Source organism: Mustela lutreola, chromosome 11 (genome assembly GCF_030435805.1).
Source record: "Mustela lutreola isolate mMusLut2 chromosome 11, mMusLut2.pri, whole genome shotgun sequence".
NCBI classification, from domain to species: Eukaryota; Metazoa; Chordata; class Mammalia; order Carnivora; family Mustelidae; genus Mustela; species Mustela lutreola.
Window position 1 is genome coordinate 14,318,411 of NC_081300.1, and position 23,720 is coordinate 14,342,130.

Sequence of the window (23,720 nt, forward strand, 5' to 3'; positions counted from 1 at the left end):
CTCGTCAAGACTGAGTGACTTTAGGTGCATTTAATTCAACTGGATTTATTCGAGGAGCTCGAGAACTAATTTATTTATTCTATTTATTTTTACAGCATGCCCATTACCCAGGGATTCTGGGCACATATAAATGATGTGCTTGGGATTGGCAAACAAGCACTGGTGATAAATGGACAGTGAGCAAACCGTCTGAAAACATTAGTCAAAAGGATTCTTCCCTTCCAGAAATGCTTGGTTAAGCAGGTTGGTCTTACAATTTTCTTGGATCTTGACATTTTATGTTCATACTGCTTGCTTTTCTTCTTTCTTTCTTTCTTTCTTTTTTTCTTTCTTCTTCTTCTTCTTCTTCTTCTTCGTCTTCGTCTTCTTCTTCTTCTCCTTCTCCTTCTTTTTCTTGACAAACACAAGAAGAGGGAGGTCCCTGGGTGACGTTGGGGCAGAAAGGGCCCCCTGTGGAGGAGTGGTAGGCACACAGAGGCGGGGGAGGTGCCCTCCAGCCATTAGCCAAAGGCCTGGGCTCTGTCCCCGGGAGGTCTATTTTGTGATTCACAAAGGGGAAGGTTCTGGGCAGGATGATTCTGCATGTCCTCAAAAGGTCATATAGTTTCAACTCAGGTTCAAGGTGAAAAAAGTAACAATGCTGGTCCCCACTGTGGGGAGGTCAGGCAGGAGGACATGGAGGAGGAACTGAAGCTCTCCTACGTCCCCTACTCAGCAGACAAGCACGAACAGTGACATGATCAAAGGGGAACCCGAGTGCTGTTTGGTCACTCCCTTGATTCCCTCCTCATCTGGGGAGGCCCTTGGGAGACCACACTGCCCCTGCTGCTGGCTGTCAGCCTTTGAGCAGGTCACCTCATCTCTCCAGACCTCCTCTCCTTATCCAAAAAACGAGGAAGGTGGCCTGTAGTGGAAGTTTTCAGAGAATGTTCCCTGGGAGCCATGGGGGCCGCCAGGGAAGGGCGAGGGGATTGCGGTAGCACTGCCCAGTCTGTCACGGATTTCTGTCTGGTAAAAGGAGTTCTGCTGGAAGAAATAAACTTGATGACCACTTTTCTTGGTGATTTCTAAGGTGATTTCTGCTTTTTGTCCAGCTAATCTTTTCCCCACAAATTGGGTTAACTCTAATTTGGGTCTAAACTTGAGGTGTGGGCAACCTCTCTTGTGGGGGTACAGGAAAAGTTTGCCAACAAGGCCTTCTTTAAGACCCCTCCCAGGTTGATTGTGGGGGCTGTGCCCAGAGCCCATCGGCCATTTTTACAGAGTTTGATGAGAGAAAGTGGCTGATTTTAAAGAAGCAGCATCAAAACGTTGTGGCTTCGAATGGGCCTCTCAGCCCAAAGTGCCCTCTAAGTGGAAAAAAATCATTACAGCGGGACTAATCACTTCTTAAAGCGATAAAACACAGGCCCAGGCAAATAAATACGGTGGCGGAATCAGCCAGATTTAACTCTGAATGGAAAATGGTTTTTGGCAAATAGGCCTGGGAGCCACGAACACACGACCAACTCAGCAAGAGGTAGAAGCAGAGACTTTGGCTTTCCGAGGGTGCACCTGTTTGGGACCCAGGCGAGTGGAGACACCGCACAGAACCCACGTGTGTTAATGGGCCACGCGAGGCTAACCTCCCGGCGTCCACAGACGGTGGAGAAACCTGAAAGCAAATTAAAGCCTAAATGGGTCACCAAATGCTTTTTGGTTTTCCTTCTTGAGCAGGACAGATCTTCACGGCCCCACCTGCCTTTCTGTCTAATGCAGAGATATTATAGATTTTCCCCAGCAGCAAGAAGGAGGCACAGGCATCTTGTCAAACCCCAGAAACCCTGGTTCTTAACTGAGCCTGAGCTGTGTGTGTAGATAAGTGGACTCCCCGCCTGTTTGGAAAACAAACCAGAAACAGCCCTGCATTCCTTCCCATTGGCTGGAACGCTTGTATCTAGATCAATGACTCCAAGAATTCTACAGTTCACTCATAGTTTTGGCTTTCTTTGTAATTTTCCATTCCCCCGACCAATAACACATTGCCAAGCAACCTTTCATTTTCTGGGGATGCATAAACAGGGAAATAGTTTTGAGCTGTTGACGTCATGGGGTTGGGGAGGAGTGAACGCCGGTTCTGGGTAAGGTTTTGGTCCCAGCTCAGGCTTTGCAGCTAGTTCTCCGTGTAACCTTGGGAAAAATCAGTTCACCTCGCTGGACCTCAGTTTCTGCATCTGTAAAATGGGAATGATGGAACTTACTATCTTACACAGTTACTCTGGGGCTCAAACACGACAATGACGCTTGTGAAAAGCTTTTTAAGCTTCAAAAAGCTTAAAAATATAACATTATTCATGAAATGCTTCAGTTAACAGTGAATGGTCATGAAATCCTCTTAAATGAATGGCTGTAAAGACTAAAATATTAAGGGCACCTGACTGGCTCAGTTAGTGGAGCACGGGACTCAGGGGTTGTCAATTGGAGCCCCATGTTGGGGGTAGAAATAACTTAAAAAAATAAAATCTTAAAAAAAAAAAAGACTAAAAAAATAATAAAAGAAGCTTCAGGTTTGTTTATTTTTCTTCTACATTCTTATGGCTACTGCCCTGGTTTCGATGCTCATCAGGAAACTCCCGTCAACTCTTGGTTGATGTCCCCCCCCCCTTCTGCTTTATCTCTACTACCCACGTTTTGTCCTCTTCACCGATGCTAGGGTGTTCTTTCAGAAACCACAGATCTCTAAGCGTGGCCCCTTCCTGATTTTTTTTTAAGATTATTTATTTATTTATTTGACAGAGATCACAAGTAGGCAGAGAGGCAGGCAGAGAGAGAGAGGAGGAAGCAGGCTCCCCGCCGAGCAGAGAGCCTGATGCGGGACTTGATTCCAGGGACTTGATTCCAGGATTCCTGAGATCATGACCTGAGTCGAAGGCAGAGGCTTAACCCTCTGAGCCACCCAGGTGCCCCCCTCTCCTGATTAAACCCTTTCCTGGCTCTGTCTCTCCAATAAGACCAGGCTCCCTGTATCTTAGCATCACACGCAGGTCTCCTGGTTCCTCCCCCTCCCTACCTCTCCAGCTTATTTTTAAGCTCCAGCAATGTTAAAGGATTTTATATGTTCCCTGAATGCTATTGTCCATACACTGTCTCTTCCTCCCTTTCTGGTCTGACCAGGAAACTACTCTACTCAATTTTCTAGCCTTCATGTCCTAGATGCCAGGAAGCTTTTCTGAGCCTCCAAGAGAGGGTTCATCAGTCCCTCCTCTGTGGTAGTTGGTATCTGATTACCTTTCTCCTGCTTGGCACTCTTCCTAGAGCTTGTTGGCTAAACTACCTCTCTCTCCTGCCTGATTGTGATCTCCCTATAGGGAAGGATCCTGCTTAGTTCCTTTGTGTAAAGGACCCATAGAGAACATTCTCACTTGTATGTTTTCTCTCACCTGTCCTTCTTGAACAGTGCTTGGCCACTGAAAAAGTGGATGATCTTGGGGCTAAGAAAAGGTATGTCAGGATTTCTGCCCCTACTCTGAATGGCCTTGTTCAATGGATTAGATCTCTCCTCTCCAGCCACCCCTCTCCAGCCACCCCTTCTTCTCTCTTTTCCTTCTTTCAAAGAACTTCCAAATACCTCGGTCAACTTCCCCACTGAGAGTGGTCACTGTGATCTTGTTGTGTGGGGTGTGCTCTGCTCCCAAACTTCAGCATGATGGACGGGGATGGGACCCCTGGACAGGGAGCCATGCAGAGGCCCTGTGGCAGCTTCTTCTCTGATTTCTAATGGTCCTGGATCTCAGAGCAGTGCCTGTTTAGCAAACAGGCCTCATTTACTAATAAGGATTTATTTAAATAAATTATTTAGAATATACACAGAGATATATAAATCAGTCCATGGTTATGTTTTCAAAAAATTGTATTACTAAAACTCCTCTGTGTAAATGCTCCTCCTGTGTTACATATAACATTGGATATTAGTGTATATATAAATTATTATTTTCCTAGCTTTTTTATGTGAGAATTCCAGGACACAGAAAGGCTAAATAACATTCCTAGAACTGTAAAATAGTTAATGGCGGTGTCGGGATTCAAATCCAGACAGTCTGAAAGCGAGAGATTTGGACAGATCAAGATCCTTTCTCTTTTAAGAGAATTTAAGGCTCTGAATGATGTGTACTTTGGTGGATTTTATGCTCAAAGTATTATCCTTTTTGTATAGATTTACCACTAAAATAGGGAAAGAGGTGAGGAAATATGGAGGAAAGGAACAAAATAACGGGATATTTGCTATAACACTAATGGACCTTGAAAAGATCATGCTTTGTGAAATAGGCCAGACCCAGAAGGACAAATCTTACGTGATTTCACTCATATGAAGTACACAGAATAGGCAAATTCGCAGAGAAAAAAGTGGAATAGAGGTTACCAGGGCCTGGTGGGGAGGCAGACCTGGGAGTGATTGTTTAATGAATAAACAGTTTCTGTTTGGGATGATGAAAAAGTTCTGGAAATGGTTGGTGATGGCAGTTGCACAACGTTGTAAATGTACTTAACGCCACCGAGCTGCGCACTTAAAAATGGTAAAAATGGTAAATAGCATGTATATATCACCACAATAAAAAAAGAAAATAAAAAGAAAAGTAGCAGTTTTATAATCCCGGACAGTGACTTCCTCTGGAGGCTGCCGAAGAGGCGGGAGGCATAATGGAGGGCTCTGCCGTTTGCTCGCGGCAAACAGAATTTAATTAATCACAACTGAGCCCTCCCCAGTGGGGCAGCGGCTCAGGACAATTACCGTTGGCAGAACAAAATTATGTATGTTGGGGGGGTAATATAAATTTCCTCCTCGAATTTAAGAAATTATGCAAATTTGGTGTACTATCTCTAATATCAGTTTAATCAGAGCTCACTCTGTTCTGTACACAGCCAATGTGGAGTCATGGGAAATGCGAGGGGTCGGCTGAGAGCAGAGGAAAAGTCTTTCTCCAGCCTCCCGCCTGGTTGACCCGAGGCAGGAGTTGCAGGGCTGTAGCCCAATCCTGCCAGAAACTGTTTTATTTGACCTGCGATTGTGTTTATCTGAGTTGCCAATATTTTAAGACGTGGCCATTCTTACAAATACGGATTTCTGACTTTTCTGGAAAAATCTGAAGGCCCGGTTACAGGGCCCCAGGCTCGCGCAGCAGAGGGGTGGTGACAGTCCCGTCCAGACTGGGCACGTGCCCCTGGCACTTCCAGCCTATCCTGCTCTCACTCACTCATCTTTTCTGGTCAGCCCCCTGGGCGTTTGCGCTCCCATCTTGGATGCAAGTCTTCTCTGACCTTTATTTCACGCCCTCCATAAAACTGCTTGGTCCTCCAATTCCCTCCCTTGGCAGCTCTTCATGCCTATAGCTCTTACTCTGCCTACACTATTCATGGCCCTCATCATGGATTATCTTTTATAATGTAATGGACATGACAGAAAGTTCTAGACTTCCTGAAACAGCAAATGCAATTTTTTGTACTTCTCTCTATTTCTACTTTTGAAGACACAGTCGCTCATGACCAAATTAGATTGTAAGACCCTCTAGTGCATAGACTACACCTTAAAATACCTGATTTTCCTAGCACTGGCATGGGTTGGGTTGGTGTCAATAATGAATCAATGGGTTTGGGAACCGCTCTAAGAATACAGATGACTCCTGGGTTCGGCTGTTTAGAGAATTGTGCTAATGTAGCTAATGACATGGACTTCATCCCTTGGAAAGTCAATCCATTTATCCCATCCTGTGGTCATGGACCAGATCTCATCCTCTGGCCAACAGCTGCTCTTGCCCAAAGGGCAGAAAGAGCGAGGGACTCCTGCAAATTCATCCCTTAGTCCTGGGGAAAAATTCATGGCTTCTGGGTTGGTCTTATTATTTTTGTACAAGGAAGCTGTTTCTCAGACTACAGGTACTTTTACAAAAGATGGCAGCTATTTGTTTTTAAGTTCATTCTGCCATATCTTGAGTGAATTGATGATGAATTAATTCTTGTAGCTCAGTAAGCAGTATTACTTATGTGCTAGGAGGAACAGTGGTTTGGATATGAGGAACGAAGACTGTGACAATCAGCAATGTTAAGATAGAGTGTGTGAAGTTCGTTGTTCTTGAGAAGTCACAGTAATTTATAGGAAAAACATTCTTGATCTTTAAAGAAAAAAAGAAAGCCAAAGGAAACTGCCAGGAAATTGAGTTTCAAAGTCTTGTCCCTTTATAGTTCAGTACTTTCTAGTAAAGTCAAATTTGGGTAGCCCTTGCTTTGCCCAGTACAGCGTTAGCTGGAACACGGGCATGTTCAAATCGTGACCATGTGGTTCTGAGATGCGCAGGATTTGGTAAATACGGTAGCAGGCAAAGCAAGGATTCCACTGATGTCCAGTAAAGGTTGGTACATTCCTCTTATCGACAAAGAAGGAGGGATAATCAAGGAAGATGAGAGGACATTCCCCATGATCACTGAAATAAACTAAAGAGCATACGTTGTGAGCTACTTAATATTTCAGATGAAAGACTATGTTGCATTGATAGATTTGTTGGAAAATACCAAGACTCTCCTTCCGGCTCCTTGTACAATCCACCCTAATACAGTCTGTATTGGTCAGGGAAGCTAGGTTGTGCACAGTAACAAACAACCCCTACGTCTCATGGCTGAGTGCCTTCCAGCTGATTTCTCACTCTTGCGAAGTTATTTGTGCATTTAGTGATTCTGTCTAACACAGCTGCCCTCTCTGTACAACGTTGCAGGATCCAGGCTGAACAGCGGGCCCGCCATCCCGGAGCTATACCTCCAAGAACACGTGACCTCCTCGGGTGACGGGACAGAGGAAGAAGGTCTCACGCTGATAATTAAAGGTTTTGGCCTGGAAGTGACGCGCTTCACTTCTGCTCCAGAACATAGTTCTGCCTGACTGGAAAGGGAGCAGAGAGATGTGCTCTCCTCACATGCCCCGAAGGAGAGGCAGAGAAGAAATGGGTAAGCGCTAGACATCGCTACCACACATTTCCAATCACATTTGGAGTTTCTTCCCCTGACACTTACATACCAAAATCATCTGGTCGGTATTCCAGTTGTTCTCTGTAAACTTAGATTTGAGGAATTGGCAAGAAATGTCATCACTTTATTTGGAAATACAACTCAGGAAGAGAGAGAGAGAGAGAGAGAGAAAGAGAAAGTAGATCTTCATTCATTCAAGTGTTCAGCAAATACTTGTTGAATGATCCAGGTGCTAGGATTCAGCAATAATCAAAACACACAAAAGTCCTTGTCTTTTTGAAAGTGCATTTTTGTGGGGACGAAAGACAATAAAATATACATATGATGAAAACAATAGGCATATACTGTAACTCAGATGAGAATTAGCGTCATGTCCCTGGCCTTCCCTGGGTGGGGCACCCAGGGAAGGCCACCAGGAACAATTTTTTTCAAATAATAATACATGGCAGGCTTGGTGGGGAGAGGAACCGAGAGTGGGTTTATGATCTAGATTCTACCCCCAGGGATTTTACGGTGGGGGCATGAGATGAGGACTGTATAGACTACAATAAAGGTTAAATGTGATTTTTAAAAAATAAGAATTAATATTTACTGACTGTCAGCTACGTGCCAAGCACATTCCATGATTTAACTTCTTCACCTTTCACAACCAGTGGCTATCTCATTTTTCAAAAAGGCAAACATAAGCCATAATTCCCAGAAGGTAAGCAATTTGTCCAAGTTAACACAGGTAAGAGTCAGCAGAGCTGGCTCAAACCCAGCTGTCCACCTTCAAAGTTGTGCACTTAGATCCTGCACCCTTCTGACTTCTCTAAATGTGATAAATGTCACAAGAGAAGTGCTACTTGGGAGGAGGGAAATCAAGGAAGGCTTCTTGGAGGAACTGGCATGCCTGGACCTAGGTGAATTACTGGGATTCAAGGAGAGGGCATTTGAGGAGGTGCTAGTATAAACAGAGATGTGGAGTCAAAAAAGCTCAGGGCAGGTTTGGGGAGGACCAGAAATTTGTGTTTGGCTAGAACTGGTACAAAGAAATAGGGAAACAATCTTGGAAAGAAAGTTTATGGTCATATCACAGAAGGTCTAAAATGCCAAGCAAAGGAGTTTGAACTTTGTGGAAAAGAAAGCAATAGTAGCTATTGAAATTTTGAGCAGAGAATAGAAAGAAGAAAGGCTGTGTCTTAAAAGAAATAAATTGGTCAATGGTGTCAAGAATAGATTAGACAGTTTGGTCAGGGAGATCAATCAAGGGTACTGTAAAGGGTATGTCAGCGGAGTGGAAAGGCATGAAATGAGCAGTCATTTCAGAAGTAGAATGGAGAGCATTTGTAACGAACATGGGAAGGGAGGGCCAGGGAACATTGGAGGGAAGAATAAAAGATAACTCGGGCGCCTGGGTGGCTCAGTGGGTTAAGCCGCTGCCTTCGGCTCAGGTCATGATCTCAGGGTCCTGGGATCGAGTCCCGCATCGGGCTCTCTGCTCAGCGGGGAGCCTGCTTCCTCCTCTCTCTCTCTCTGCCTGTGTCTCTGCCTACTTGTGATCTCTCTCTGTCAAATAAATAAATAAAATCTTTAAAAAAAAAAAAAAGAATAAAAGATAACTCAACCTGGTGAAAAGTCTAGATAATTCTTTATTTTCATACAATTTACACTTTGTTTCTGCTTCTAACACTTATCTTTGATCCCCAGACAGGAGTCAAAAAAGGAATTTTACTGCAGTCTTGTTGTGAAATTCAATGAATGCCAATGGAACAAAGCTACTTAAATTACGAGCTGTAAAGCTTCAAATCTCTTCTCCCAATGAAAATCTCATTAGCCTGCCATTTGGAAACCAGCACATTCAAATTTGACTCTGTTTGGCTTGTACAGTTTGATCCCTTTAAAGTGATAGTGGCAGGAAGCCTGAAATTTCAATTAGATAAGCCGGAGGTTTACCTGTTGGAGGAGAGAAGGTTTTATCTTCCTGTTGCTAGGTGATGGGTCTCTAAAGCAAGAGTTCAGTCTTAAAGGATCAGAACTCTTTTTAAATTCCTTTTCTTTTGAAAACAAACATCAATTTAAAACTAATTCCAGATGCCCCACTCTGGTTCTTTAAGGAATAAAACCACTTACTGCTATAAATTCTCCAAACCTTCCGCTCACCCCTTCCCCAAACTAGATAGCCCTAATTTATGTGGATGGCCAGCCTTTACTATTTCTATAGGGTATGGATAAGAATAATGACAACCAAGATTAATGCTGGGAGCCATTCTCCCTGCTTTGTTGCTTTATTTCATTACAATTCAAGGACGTATATACTGGTTTGTGTCCCTTTAATGGATAGTGTGAGGTTAATTTTATATGTCAACCTGGCTTAGGCTATGGTGCCTGTTGTTTGGTCAAACACACATCTAGATATTGCTGTTGAAGGTATTTGTTGAGAGATGATTAACACTTAAATTAGTATACTTCTTAAAAATATATTTTATTTATTTATTAGAGAGAGAGCGAGAGAGCAAGAGCAGTGGGAAGGGCAGAGGGAGAAGCAGACTCCCCAGAGCAGGGAGCCCGATATGGAGCTTGATCCCAGGACCCCAGGATCATGACCTGAACTGAAGATGGATGCTTCACTGACTGAGCCACCCAGATGCCCCAAGTTAGTACACCTTGAGTAAAGCAGATTATGCTCCATAATTTGGCTTCTAATCATTTGAAGGCGTTAAAGCAAGCTCTGAGCCCCGGCCCTGAAGTAGGAATTATCCTCAGGAATGCAACACAGAAACCCTGCCTGAGTTTCCAGTCCACTGTTCTGTGCAGCTCTGATTCCACATCGCAACACTGACCATCAGAATTTCTTTTTCTTTTTTTTAAGATTTTTATTTATTTATTTGACAGACAGAGATCACAAGTAGACAGAGAGGCAGGCAGAGAGAGAGAGAGAGAGAGGAAGGGAAGCAGGCGCCCCGCTGAGCAGAGAGCCAGATGCGGGGCTCCATCCCAGGACCCTGGGATCATGACCTGAGCTGAAGGCAGAGGCTTTAACCCACTGAGCCACCCAGGTGCCCCGACCATCAGCATTTCTTGCCTACCAGCCTGTCTTATAGTTTCAGACTTCCTAGGTCCTGCAATTCTGTGAGCCAGTTCCTTAAAATCGATCTCCATCTCAATCTCTATCCATTGGTTCTGTTTCTCTGGACAACCCTGGCCATGGCAGAAGGAGAAAGTGAGGCTTACCTAGGCTAACTCGTTCAAGGTCACACAGGTGGTCAGAGGTGGAAGCCTGTATGTCTAACCAGTGAACTATTCTACCTCCTGTGCCAGGACAGGGAGTTACTCATGGCAATTATATTCAAACTTGAAGTACATTTTTTTTTCAAAGAAACAAAACAATTTTTTTTAAAAAGCTTTTATTTATTTATTTATTTGACAGAGACAGCAAGAGAGGGAACACAAGCAAGGGGAGTGGGAGAGGGAGAAGCAGGCTTCCCATGGAGCAGGGAGCCTGATGCGGGGCTCGATCCCATGACTCTGGGATCAAGACCTGACCTGAAGGCAGACATTTAACAACTGAGACACCCAGGCATCCCCAACAAAATAAATTTTTAATGGGAAATTTGCAATATGTACAAAAGTAGAGGGGATAGTACAATGAATATCTGTGTAAATATCATCTGCTTGAACAATCATCAACACATGGAGAATCTTTTTTTTTTTTTCTGAGATATAATTGACACAATGAGTCAATTTGACACATTTTAGTTTTAGGTATACAACATAAGGACTTGATACATGTATGTACTATAAATTGATTGCCATGTTAAGTTTCGCGAACATCCATCACCACACATAGTTAACAAATTTTTCTTTCTTGTGATGAGAACTCTTAAGATCTCTCTTATCAACTTTCAAATATGCAACTGAGTGTTGAACTCCTGGCTGATCTTGTTGAAGCAAAGTCTTTAATGAATTTTATCAGACTGTAAACAAGGAGGAGCCGATGCTGGAAGACAGTCTCTCTTCCTTGCACTTCCTTCCTCTCCTCTCTGAGGGGGAGTGTGGTTTGAGTCCCCCCAGGAGGTACATCCTCTCTTTCCTGAGCCTCTTTCTTGACCCAGTCCCCGTGAACTCCAGGTCTCCAATCCCCTACATGCAGTTCTAACAACGATTCCTGTATACTTTTGGCTTAAGGAAGAGGCAGATCTCTTGAGTTTGAGTCCTGGGACAGAGAGATTCACTGCGCTATCACAAACATCGTTCTCTTCTCCTAAAGATGCAGGGGTGTGATCTGTGTGGAAATTAGGGGTGTATACAAAATTTACAAAGCTGCTTTAAGAGAGGAAAGCGTGGTCCCCAGAGGGGGAACCTGGTACGGCCCAGGGGTGAAGTATGCATCTCCAGATCCCAGACTGTGTGAAGTGATACAGCAAGGTACTGTGTTCCCTGGGCTGCATTCACTGGGAACAGTTAGACCTGAGTGTACATGGGGCCCATCGTCAAAGGCAGGAACTTCTCAGAAAATAGTACTTTCTAGGAGGGTCTCACCTAAAAACCCATACCTAGCAATGAGATAGTGGAATGAATCATTTGCACAAATGTCACTATAATTTCCATCTCTGCCCTTGAGTAGTGCCCCCCCATACCAGCTCTGGACTTGGCCATATGAGTTGCTTTTGTCAAGGGGACAATAACCAATGTGACACAATCACAGGCTTGAAAACTAGTGGAGCATTGGGCCTTGCTCTCAAGGGAAGGAGACCAGGAAACTGGAGGCTACAAGGCCATTTGGAGAAGAGGTGAGCCATCCCAGCTGAGGGGGCTAAACCACCCGTGAGTGAGAGAGGCCATCTCCTCAGCTGGCCGGAGTATCGCCCTCGCCCCGCAAGGACGACAAGAATCCTCGTTTGGATGCATCTTCTCTCTCTTCTCTCTATTTCCTCAAGTCTACACACTTATATACGCTTACATGACCAATCAGCGAGCAGGGTACAGGAGCGAGCGAATCAGGCTGTGCACCTAAATGAACAACTTCGCTAGCAACCAATGCTGTTTACTTCCTCTTTGGGCGTTCCGCTTAGTCTCACGAGGCAATCCTAACCTGGCAACTAGCCAGGCGCCATCTTTTAATGGCGGAGGCCGCCCTGGCCAGGGGCCTGCCTCCGACACCGGAGCACCCGAGAGGCCCCAACAGGGCTCAGCTGAGCCAGTCCAGGCAAAGCTCCCAGCTGACCCCCAGAATCATGAGCTAAATACAAGATAAATTGTGCTGTACAAAGGTATTTCATTTCAGAGAAGCTTATTATGCATCATAAGCTAAGTGAGAGATACCTGTGCCCTTCAATAAAGATAGCATTTCCTCCTAAAGTTCTCAAACATGTCTAGCAACTGCACTAGACCCAACATACCCATAAGCTGTTAACTTTATGAAAGAACTCGAGTTCTTTTCTTTTTTAAAAAAAGATTTAATTTATTTATTTATGTATGTATTCATGAGAGAGTGAGAGAGAGAGAAAGAGAGAGCATGCCCAGGTAGGGAGGGGAAGAGAGGAGAGGGACAAGCAAAGTCTCCTCCAAGCAGGGAGCCCAAGGCGGGGCTTGATCCTACGACCCTGAGATCACGACCTGAGTGGAAACCAACCGACCGAGCCACCCAGATGCCCCGAATTTATTTCTTTTGCATATTTTAAATATGATTTATTATTTATATTTCAACAATCCAATTGTTACCCATATCAATGTGCATGAACTTTCTCTCAAGTCAAAATTTAGTAATGAATTATATTTCGTAGTGAATTTTAGATTTTTATCTTGATGCCAGTCTAATGAAAAGGTGATGTCAACGACGTTTACGACTTACATAATGTATTTCACGTTTCCAGAGGTGTACAGCTATTGTTAGTTAGACAATTGCAACAGCATCCGGGTAAGCGGGAGGGTACATGTTCCAATACGCCTCTAGAGCGTAAATTCTATGAGAGCAGCACTACTGCCTGTTTGGTTCATTGTTTATCCATAGCACCTAGAACCTAAAACACAGTATATGCTTTATAAATAATTTGTTCAATGAATGAATGGTTATGGACCCCAAATACTTGCTTTCGTGTCTAGCTCTTTTTTGGGTACCGTGAAAAAATGCATTTACGCCCCACATTTTCTATTCTCTATTAAATGGATTACTTCCTTTGTTCTACTTAGCCATCTTTATAGCAAGGCTACTAATGTCAAAAATACTCAAATAACTCCTTTTTAAAAGTACTATGTTAATTTCCTTAAGTACTGCAGCTCATCAACCATTTCAAAGAATTCGAGATTGCCACAACTTGTATTATTTCTACTAATATTCTTTTTAATCTAGCAAGGAAGAGAACTCTCCAAGACCTCTAATAATTGATAAGGCCATTCATTGTGCATAAAGCATAAACCACAGTGGTGGACAGAGTCATCTTCATGTGAATGAATGTCAATCCACTCTCAAGCTTGGGCTGCTGCATTAGGGATACGTGTTGGGAAAACCTGGAACAGCTTCAATCAGAAGTTATTCCTACCAGAAACTGCTGAATTCTTGTTGTATAGCTAATGATTGCCCTAAAACTGAATTCTTAGCTCTGTCTGCACTTTTGAGTCACTCAGATCATTAAATATATATAGATCTACTTCCTATATGGTATATGTATAGTGGGTATATGGAGACTCTCTGGACCAGCATCAATTTTTCTGTAAGCCTGAAACTGCTCCAAAAAGATAAAGTCTATTAATTAAAAGAAAGAGAAGAAAAAGAAAGATACTCCCCCCGCCCAACATATTCACACTAATGCCTAGTCCCCCAGACCACATGAATCAGAATCAGAATTTCTAAGGCTGGGGTCTGGGTATCCAGATTTGATGAAATCTCCCCAGAGGCCTCTAATGGGCAACCAGTTTCCTGAACATTCGCCTTAAGGGTACTGCCACTTTCCTGGATAATAGAAGTAGCCCCTTGGTGGCAAATGGGTAAGGAAGCTTAATTTTGCTTCAAAATGTCTATTAGTTGCTGAGTGCAAATGAGGAATAGAGGTGTTACAGGACCAGAGTTGAGCTCATGTCTGGAAACAGGGAAGCACTACTGAGCAATGCATTAATCACGTGCTTACCAGAGACTCATCTAAGAGCGAGCCCTGTTGAAATCAGCAACACTTTGTTTTATTGGAACCTCAGGTGCCTGTCTGCGCCAGATAATGGGCTTGAATTTAGCAACTCCCTGCACTGGGGCTTCAAGGAGACAGTCCCCCTCCCCCATATGTTTACAGTGAGATAGTCCGGGGTTGGCTCAGGGTCCTAATTACGGTAATAAGTGAGCATCCTTCACAATAAACGGCACACAGGATCCTAATTAATGAGCTCAATTCATCTGAAGTAAAGAGTCCGCTGACTGCGCAAGAGGGATGCGTATCAATCAAGCCGGAGCCAGACGTGGGATCTGCGGAATGTGTTCCATTAATGCCATTTAACGTCTTTTATCAGAGGCTTTCAGAGCACTTTATAAACACTAGCTCTCGCTGCACTGTTGGGAAAGTTCCTGATAACGCGCTGGCTGTCAGCCCGCCAGCGATCGCCTTGGGTCACCCCCGGGACTTCTGGCTCGTCAGCCCCTGGTGGCGCCCGGGGACCCTCTGGGCTCCACTCCCAGCCCGGACTGGAGGAGGGCCCAGGAAGGAACCACGGCAGTTGGTGGCGGGGAGAGAGTGTAGAAAGGGCGGTATGCGGTCCAGTTCTGACTCACATGGGCGCTTGAGACCAATCCCAGATTTCAGGGTCTCCACTGAGAAGTCATGATGATTCCTCACCCCGGTTTCACGGGGCTGCCTTGCTCCGCTAGCCCCTTCCCCAGGCAATACACTCACACGAACTCTTGTCAAGATTTAGTAAAGGCGGATGAGGATCTTTGTTAGGACTCTGCCTGCACGTGTACACAGCCTGCCAGCTCCTTCCATGGGGTTGAGAACTCAGTTGTCCATCGCTGTGACTATGACTGGTGTTAGGTTTCCTTTATCCCTTGGTGTAAGACTGGCCTGGAGAGACCAGTTAGGGACGATCCAGGCAAGAGGGCCTGGGGGCCTAGCTCAGAGAGGAGGGCAGTTCTGAGAGCTAAGATTCAGTGTCCTGATTGGCTGCCGATTAAACCTGGGGTGGACTTTTTTGACTCTTGTTTCTGTCCCATCCAAGATTCCCCATTGTTTTCTTTTCCCAGGCCTGCTGTGGCAAACCCACACACTGAGAGCTTCAAAGAACAGAAATCTATTCTCTCAGAGTTCTGGAGTCTCAAAGTCCAAAACCAAGACTCTCTCTCCAAGGTTTTAGGGAAGAATCTGGGCCACGTGGTCCTTCTGCCTTCCTGTAGCTGACAGCTATCCTTTTTTTTTTTCTTTTAAAGATTTTATTTATTTTTTTGACAGACAGAGATCACAAGTAGGCAGAGAGGCAGGCAGAGAGAGAGGGGAAAGCAGGCTCCCTGCTGAGCACAAAGCGTGATGCGGGACTCCATCCCAGGACCCCGAGATACTGACCTGAGCCGAAGGCAGAGGCTTAACCCACTGAGCCACCCAGGCGCCCCGCTGACAGCTCTCCTTGGTATTCCATGACTTATAGACTCCTCTGTCCAGCTACTGCCTGTGTCTTTACATGGTGTTCTTTCCTGTGTCTGCGTGTCCAAATTACTTTCTTCTTTTAGGAAACCAGTTACTGGAGTAGGACCTAATCCAATGGCCTCTGCAAAGACCATCTCTAGATAAGGTCATATTCACAGGTATCAGGGATTGGGACTTGAACATAGTTTGGGGGGAAACACAATCAATCTACAGCGCCCTTCAGGAGGTTTCAAGCATGGCAAAGACAATACAGTGGCCAACAGTGTTGATTCTCTTTCATGAGTGCTAATTACCATCACCCCCCAGATGCCTTCTTCCCTTCCAGTGGTGTGGGAAGGAGGGTCCTGGCAGGTAGGATGAGGTAGCTTCCCAGTAGAAGTGAGTGAGCCAATGTTTGAGGCTTGAAGGGGCTCCGGAAATCTAGATCAACCCCCAACAGGCTTTGGAGGAGGAGACAGGGATTCCCTCATCCAACCCTCCCAGGCAAATTCCAGCTGACTGCCTTCTCGCTACTTAACAGGACATTAAAACTGATGCCTCATCATCTAACAACAGATGTCATTCCTGGTTCTTCTGGAAGTAACTTGTTACATTTGCTGATATTAAATACTTTAACAACAAATGCAGTTCAAATGCCTCAAAAGCAGACTTTATAGAGTACACTCAACCCCTGGGTTACTGAATCTTCCCGAAACATTTACTACTAATGAAAGTCAGCTCATATGAATATTCAAATACCTTTTCCTAACACACAAATCAAACTACCATTAAAATATTTCTTTTTGGCACTTTCTGATGCCCCCTTTTCTGATGGACCCTCAGATGGGCAGAACGCTGTAAGACTCTTCTCAGGGCACTGGCCTACCTGGGGATTTTCCAGTTTCCCAGTGTCAATACCATCAGCAGGATTATAAATGATGGGAAATGGGCATGAGAGAGAGAGAGAAAAAGAGGATCATGTGAACTTTCTGGTTTGGGTAGTTAATGGTAAGTCTGCCATTTCAGCAAATGGCATATTAAAGGAGAAGTTGGTATGTGTATCGTGGGAAGGGGTCAAAATGAGCTGAAGTTGGGACCTGTTGAGCTTGAAATAGATGTGGGACATCCAGGTGGTGATGTCCCGAAGGCCAGTGACTATGGGTGGAAAGTACTGGAATGATATCTCTACTATAGATGTTGACTTAGGCATCATCAACATTTGATGGTACCTGAGGCCAAAGAGTGAATATGATCACTCAAAAATGTGAGGATAAAAGAGATAAAAGAGAATCCAAGGTGGAACTGGGGGTTCCCAACACTATGCACACAGGAAGAGCGACCATGAAAAAGCCTGAATGGAAGTCAGGGAGTGACTCCACAGATAGTAGATACATCAGGAGTTTGGTGGGACAGAAGAGGGACAGAAACAATTTGAAGGAGGAGGAGGTCAACAGGATAAACCCCCGCTTGGTGGTCTAGGAAGGTAAGAACTAAAAAACACGAGTTGAATTTTAGGAGAAGGAGGTTGTCTATTGATTGTCTGAAGGTAGTGGCTGAAGAGTGAAAAAATAGACTCTACAAAATATAGAAAATTATTTGAAGACTCTTGGCTAGAAAGAGTTGACAGAGAGAGAGAAAGGAAAGGCTTGAAGGTCCAGGAGAGAGAGAAAGAGACAGGATGATAAATGGAATAAAGCCCCTGAGACGGCTGGAGATGATGGGATCCAGAGCATTGGACTAAAGAAAATCTCTTCTTTCTTTTTTAAAAAAATTGTGGTAAAACACACTTAACATAAAAGTTACCATCTGAACAATTTTTAAGTATACAGCTCAGTGGCAGTAAATACACATTGTTGTGCAATTGCTTCCAACTTTTGGCTATTGTGAATAATGCTGTTGTGAATATGGGTGTACAAATATGTCTTCTAGACCCTTTCAAATATGTCTTTCCAGAACCTTCCTCATCTTGCAAGATTGAAACTATACCCATTGAACAATAATTCCCCCACCCTGTTACCCTGTTTCTCCAGCCCTGGGAAACCAAGACTGTACTTTCTATTTCTATGAATTAGACTTCTGCGTGTACCCCAAATAAATGTCATTGTACACTATTTATCCTTCTGGGACTGGCCTGTTTCACTTAAAATACTGTTCTCTAGGTCCATCCATGCTGTAGCGTGGCTGAATTTTTTTTTTTTTTTTTTTTTTTTGAGGCTGAATATGTTTTTTGGAGGCTTTTTTTTTTTTTAAGGCTGAATATTATTCTATTGTATGTGTAGACCACATTTTCTTTATCCAGTCACCTCTCTGTGGATACTTCTTTATTCATTCACCCCTCCTTGGACAATTGCTTCCAACTTTCGGCTATTGTGAATAATGCTGTTGTGAACATGGGTGTACAAATATGTCTTCTAGACCCTTTCAATTAATTTGGGGATATACAGAAAGTCACTTTTTAAAAAAAAAAAAAAAAGGTTTTACTTATTTATTTGAGAGAGAGACAGTGAGAGAGACCATGAGAGGGGAGAAGGTCAGAGGGAGAAGCAGATTCCCCATGGAGCTGGGAACCCCATGTGGGAATCAATCCCAGGATTCCGGGATCATGACCTGAGCCGAAGGCAGTTGCTTAACCAGCTGAGCCACCCAGGTGCCCCAGAAAGTCACTATTTTTCATGAGATGTCTCCAATATCCATACATCAGCCAGACAACTCTCCTGCCCTCTAGCCTCACTTCCTGAACCACCTAGGTATTTGCAGAGAGGTTGCTTTTCCCCTCTTCTCCTCTCCCCTCTCCTCCTCTCTTCTGCTTCTGATCCCATTTCATCTTGTTTTCCCCATCTCTGTCTATAAGTAACTCAGCTTACAAAGGCACAGCTGTCTAATCTTCCCTGAGCATAACTTCACCATTCTGCTATAGACTAAAAGCTGGTGTTCCTCCCAAATTCGTACGTTGACACCTAATTCTCAAGGATGATGCTATTTGGAGGTGTAGTTTTGGGAGGTGACTAGGTCATGAGGGTGGACCCCTCATGAATGAGATTAGTGCCCTTATACAAGAGACGCTGGAGAGCTCCTTCATCCTTGTCCACCCTGTGAGCACACAGTGAGATGACAGGCATCTGTGAACCAGGAAGCAGGTCTCACCAGACACCGAATCTGCTGATGCCTTAATCTTGGGCTTCTAGCCTCCAGAACTGTGAGAAATAAATTTCTGTTGTTTAAGTCCCTCAGTCTGGGGATTCTTTTACAGCAGCCCAAATGGACCAAAACACCCACCTACTCAAGAATTCCCAATCCCTTCCTGGTTCCCATGGCACATTTGTACTCTTGGAGTTACCTTTCAATGTCCTCATAATTGGGTTCATTATTCCCTTTCCAGTCAGTCTTACACTTACATGCTCACCTTTCTCTCATTCAAGCAAATCCCTGTTTCCCCCACATGCCATGCTTGTTCTTACCTCCCTGACTCTGTTCATCCTGTTCACCTACTTCCAAATAACCTTCCTTGTGCCCTTGGCCTGAGCAAACTCTGTCCATCCAAGAGAGTCTATCCCAGGTGTCATCCAAGCCCCATTCCTTCTGTGCTTTGGCAAAGTCATCACCAACCATCGCACCACATTCTCCTCTCTGGGCAGTGATTATACCTAATCTATAATCTGCAGGTATACTATATTGTGCAGGTTAACTGTTCCTTCCCTGTGGGTGAGAACCATCTGACTTATGGGTTAGATGATAAAGTCCTTGAAGGCAGGTCCCTTGTCTCTTAATACCTTCCCTGCTCTGACTGAAACAGCTGAGAGAGGTGGTGGGCCTTTGGCTGGACAACCATCTCCTCGAGACATGGAAATAAGCTGGTTTAGTCTCAACAGGAAAGTAATAGGCAAAAGGTTGATGCTGGAAAGGATTAGTGAGTCCTACATCAGCCCAGAAAGGAGAAGAAACTTCCTTAAGTGCTTTCAAGCATTTTAAAAAAATATTTATTTATTTATTTATTTATTTGAGGGAGGGAGAATGAGAAAGAGAGTGTTGTGCAGAGCAGAGGGAGAGAAAGAGAATCCCAAGCAGACTCCCAGCTGAGCGTGGAGCCCAACCTGGGGCCTGATCCTACAGTCCTGAGACCATCACCCAAGCCAAAACCAAGAGTCCGCTGCCCACCCGACTGAGCCCCCGAAGCACCCCAAGAACATACAATTATTTAGTGGCAGAGATGTGACTTGCATTCAGAATACCTGACTTTTAGAGCTTCGCTTTTCTTTTATGCCACATGGGTGAATGTTTCGCCAGTGATTCCAGCAATTTCAGGTTAAATTTGCTTCAGCTTTAAGTGGCAATCAGAACTCTGATTGCTCTTTGTGTCCTATACTCTCCAGTCATCTGAGCGTCTCTCAGCATCTCATTTCATGTACACGTTCCTTCAGAGAATGGAAGGCAGAGTCTTGAAAGTGGCCCCAGAGACCTCCAGGCTCCTTTTCGAATACCTCTCTCCCTGGACAGCTCATGATCTCAAAGAAGCAGACAAACCTACTTGGCCACCTTATTGATAGTGTCAAGTTAGCTATCAACTAGGTTTAAATGATAAAGTCTCATGGGACTTTTTTAGAAATGTGATGAGTGGTGATAATCAGACTAAGGAATAATCAGATGGTCAGAATGGGTTTTAATCATTCATGTTGCAATGATGACCAGCTGCCGATGTTACCAGATTAAGCTTATCACTGTTTGACGCCAAGTTCCTTACTAAGGAACAAAGTTTATCCATAACCACTGACTCTTGGACCTGATGCCTGTTAAGGACTTTGCAGCTGACTAAGCAAACGTGGATTACCATAACAAGTCACTAAGTTATTGGTTAACATTAAATGGTAATGAAGTCTTTGCTAGGATTGTGGGTACAACAAAGATGCAAAATCAAATGTAGACCTCTGGAGGTATTTAATGCTGAGTCCACCGTTGACTGAATTCCTTTGTTATTATTATTTTTTTTATTTTTTAAAGATTTTATTTATTTATATAAGAGAGAAAGAGCTAGTGAGAAAGCACAAGCAGGAGTAGCATCAAGCAGAGGAAGAAGCAGGTTCCCCACTGTGTGAGGAGCCCGATGCAGGACTCAATCCCAGGACACTGGGATCATGACCTGAGCTGAAGGCAGACACGTAACCAACTGAGCCACACAGGCACCCCAAATTCCTTTAAACAAATTATGATTCTTCTTATTTTCATATTGCCTCCTTTTCTGTGATAACATGTTTTATATTTTCCACCATCCTGAACCTCTAATGTAACTTCTCTTCTTTAGAACAAATCCAACATCTGAGTTGTTATTGTTCCTTTTCTAAAGTAGCCTTGTAAATCATGTAAGTAAGCAAAATGTTCTAGTCGCCCCATGAAAAAAAAATCACCAATATTGTTATTCTCTAGGAGACAGACAGTGTGCTATAAAACAATAAATTCAACATTTTTTTATTAGTGGGATGGGAACATTTTATGTCACATTAGTTAATAATGTATAAATCTTTCTTTAAATGCTTTTTTTTTTATTCTCTCTCCTCTACAGGTTATCATAAAATCATAATGTTGGAGTCATGTTAGTTTTCCATGGAAAATTCTCAAGATTTTGCCGCTATTGACAGTTCCCCTCAAATGAAAGCACACAGGTCACATGTTCTAATTCCATTATTCATACATTTGATACTACAGATGATATGTAGACCATAATTCATTTCTAGAAATTGTCATAAAGTGACTGTCATAAAGCAGGCTATAGTCTCACCTGGGAACCATGTTACAATTAGGGGTTACATTTCTGATCCTCAATGCAATATCAAATATGCAATGGATATGCAAAACATGTGCTATAAAATCAAATATACAAAACTATTAACCTCCTCAATTAATTAAAATAGTAATGCAACAAATTGGGCATAAATGTACTGTGGACATTGTACAACAGGCTTCCAATGGGCTATAAAGTGCACAAATAGCACATAAAAATTATGAGTGGTCCAGTCAAAGATGGACCTATTAGAAGCTGAAATCCACGTTAAGTCTTAAATTAACAATACTTCTGCATGTTAGGCTATGGAAAGGCTATGCATATTAGGCTAGGAAAGATGTTTCTGGTTGGGGGGTGGGGTGGGTTGGATGTTTGCACTACAAAACCCCCAAGATTGTTTGAAAGAACAAGTCTTGATTCTTGTGAATAGTGCTATTAGCAGTGGGGCTTGGAGGAGAGAGATGAGGACTGGGGTTCAGGCCCCTTGCATCAAAATCAGCTGCTTCCTATGAGCTCAGCAATGTACAAGGTACAGGCTTAGCCCCAGCTGAGGTCTTGGGACTCAACGTCCTTAACTATTGAATAAGATGTTTGAGTAATGACCTTGGGCGCTAAACCTCCGTGATTCCACAGCCTAAAAGGGCCAATAAAGATGATCTGGATATCTAGGTTTCTTAAAAAGCTGTCTAAAGATGTTTAGAATAATATCTTCTCTATCTTCCTACATAAATTCACTTTCAGCGAAATAGAGTGATTCAAAGTAATTCTATCCATGCTGGGGATGTCTGAAAATATTTTAAGAACCCTTCTGTGTGGGGGTTCAAGATGAAGTTGAGTAGTAGTTCTGGTATCTTGCTGAAAAATTTACTTAAGATGACCCAAGTGACCTCCTTTTGACCTTTCATGTCTTGACTTAAAGCTACACAGGTAGCTGTTTGAGATCAGACTCTGAAGTCTTGGAAAACAATAACCCCGCTATGGACAGAACGTTGTGTTCTCCCTAAATTTGTAGTGAAGCCCTCATCTCCAGTGTCATGGTGTTAGGAATTGGGGGCCTGAGGAGGTGATTAAATCTTGAGGGTAGAGCTTCATGGGTGTGATTAATTCCTTTTATGAGAAGAGACTTGAGAGAAATGATTGTTCTCTGCTTTCCGCCGCGTGAGGACACAGCAAGAAGATGGCCGACTGCGAACCAGGAAGAGGGTTCTCGCTAGTCACTGCACCTGCCCGCACCTGGATCCTGGACTTCCAAGCCTCCTGAACTGAGAAATAAATTATGTTGTTTAAGCCACCAAGTCTATGGTATTCTGTTACAACAGCCTGAAATGACTAAGGCAAAGTGCTTGGAATTATTTTCCTAGATGCATGGTTGAACATGGTTAAATTAATTCACACTTCATTAGAAACCTGCAAAAATTAAAAGGAACTTTCCCTTTCCGACAGCATGCTGGATTTGATAACTCTGCCTCTGAAACTATTTAAAAATTATTTCCAGATGCATCAGTGGACTAGCAAGAAGGTAGATATACTCTCATACCACAAGCTAAGGAGAAGCTTTAACCTGTAGAAGTAGGTAGAGCGCTAAATCAACCTTTGCCTTGAGTGTCCGTATTGAAATCCAGTGAACTTGAGCTTGGCTTTCAGAGCCTTGCCGGGACAGTGATATTTGACAAAAGCCAAGACTGCCCACGGAGTGTCTAATTATAGTTCTCTTGCATAAAGCTGAGACCCAAAATACGGTTTCCTGAGGGTAATGATGAATTGGAAATAAATTGGACTAAATCTGCGCCTAGGTTAAGGAGGGGGAAGGGCTGCAAGGAAACTGCCTCTCTTGCATCTTGGAGCATTAGAAAAGAAATCTTTCTTGATAATTCAAGATGATAAGCCTTCCTTCATTAAAATTTGTTGCCAAAACTTATGATACCTGATGATTCCTAAACCTTAAGGCAAGAACAGGTTAAAATAGTTTAGGATCGATTGGTGCTGCAGGCATCTGACGAAAGACATAGGAATCCTCTCTGGAGGGAATCATTTTCAACACAAGTGCCAAGAATTCCCAAAGATAATGTTCTAAGGAATATCAGGACACAGTGAAAAGTTACAAAATAATAAGGAAACAAAGTACAGCAAAGGCAAACAGACGCAGAAGCAGATATAAAATTTCTTCAGACACAGAAAACAAGCTTGTTGAATATTCAAAGAAATAAAAGAATGGATTAAAGGCATGAACAAAAAGTAAGAAATGGATAATAGGGGCACCTGGGTGGTTCAGTGGGTTAAGCCTCTGCCTTTGGCTCAGGTCATGATCTCAGTCCTGGGATCGAGCCCCGCATCGGAGTCTCTGCTCAGCGGGGAGCCTGCTTCCTCCTCTCTCT

The 23,720-nt window shown here is 43.6% G+C and overlaps 1 long non-coding RNA gene across 1 annotated transcript; it reads left to right on the forward strand.

Moving 5' to 3' along the window:
• The first annotated feature begins 115 nt into the window (after positions 1 to 115).
• LOC131811791 (uncharacterized) lies at positions 116 to 21,252 on the forward strand. The gene is made up of 3 exons (XR_009346117.1): positions 116 to 243; positions 6,744 to 6,972; positions 21,127 to 21,252. It is a non-coding gene; the product is annotated as an uncharacterized LOC131811791 (long non-coding RNA).
• Positions 21,253 to 23,720: the final 2,468 nt, after the last annotated feature.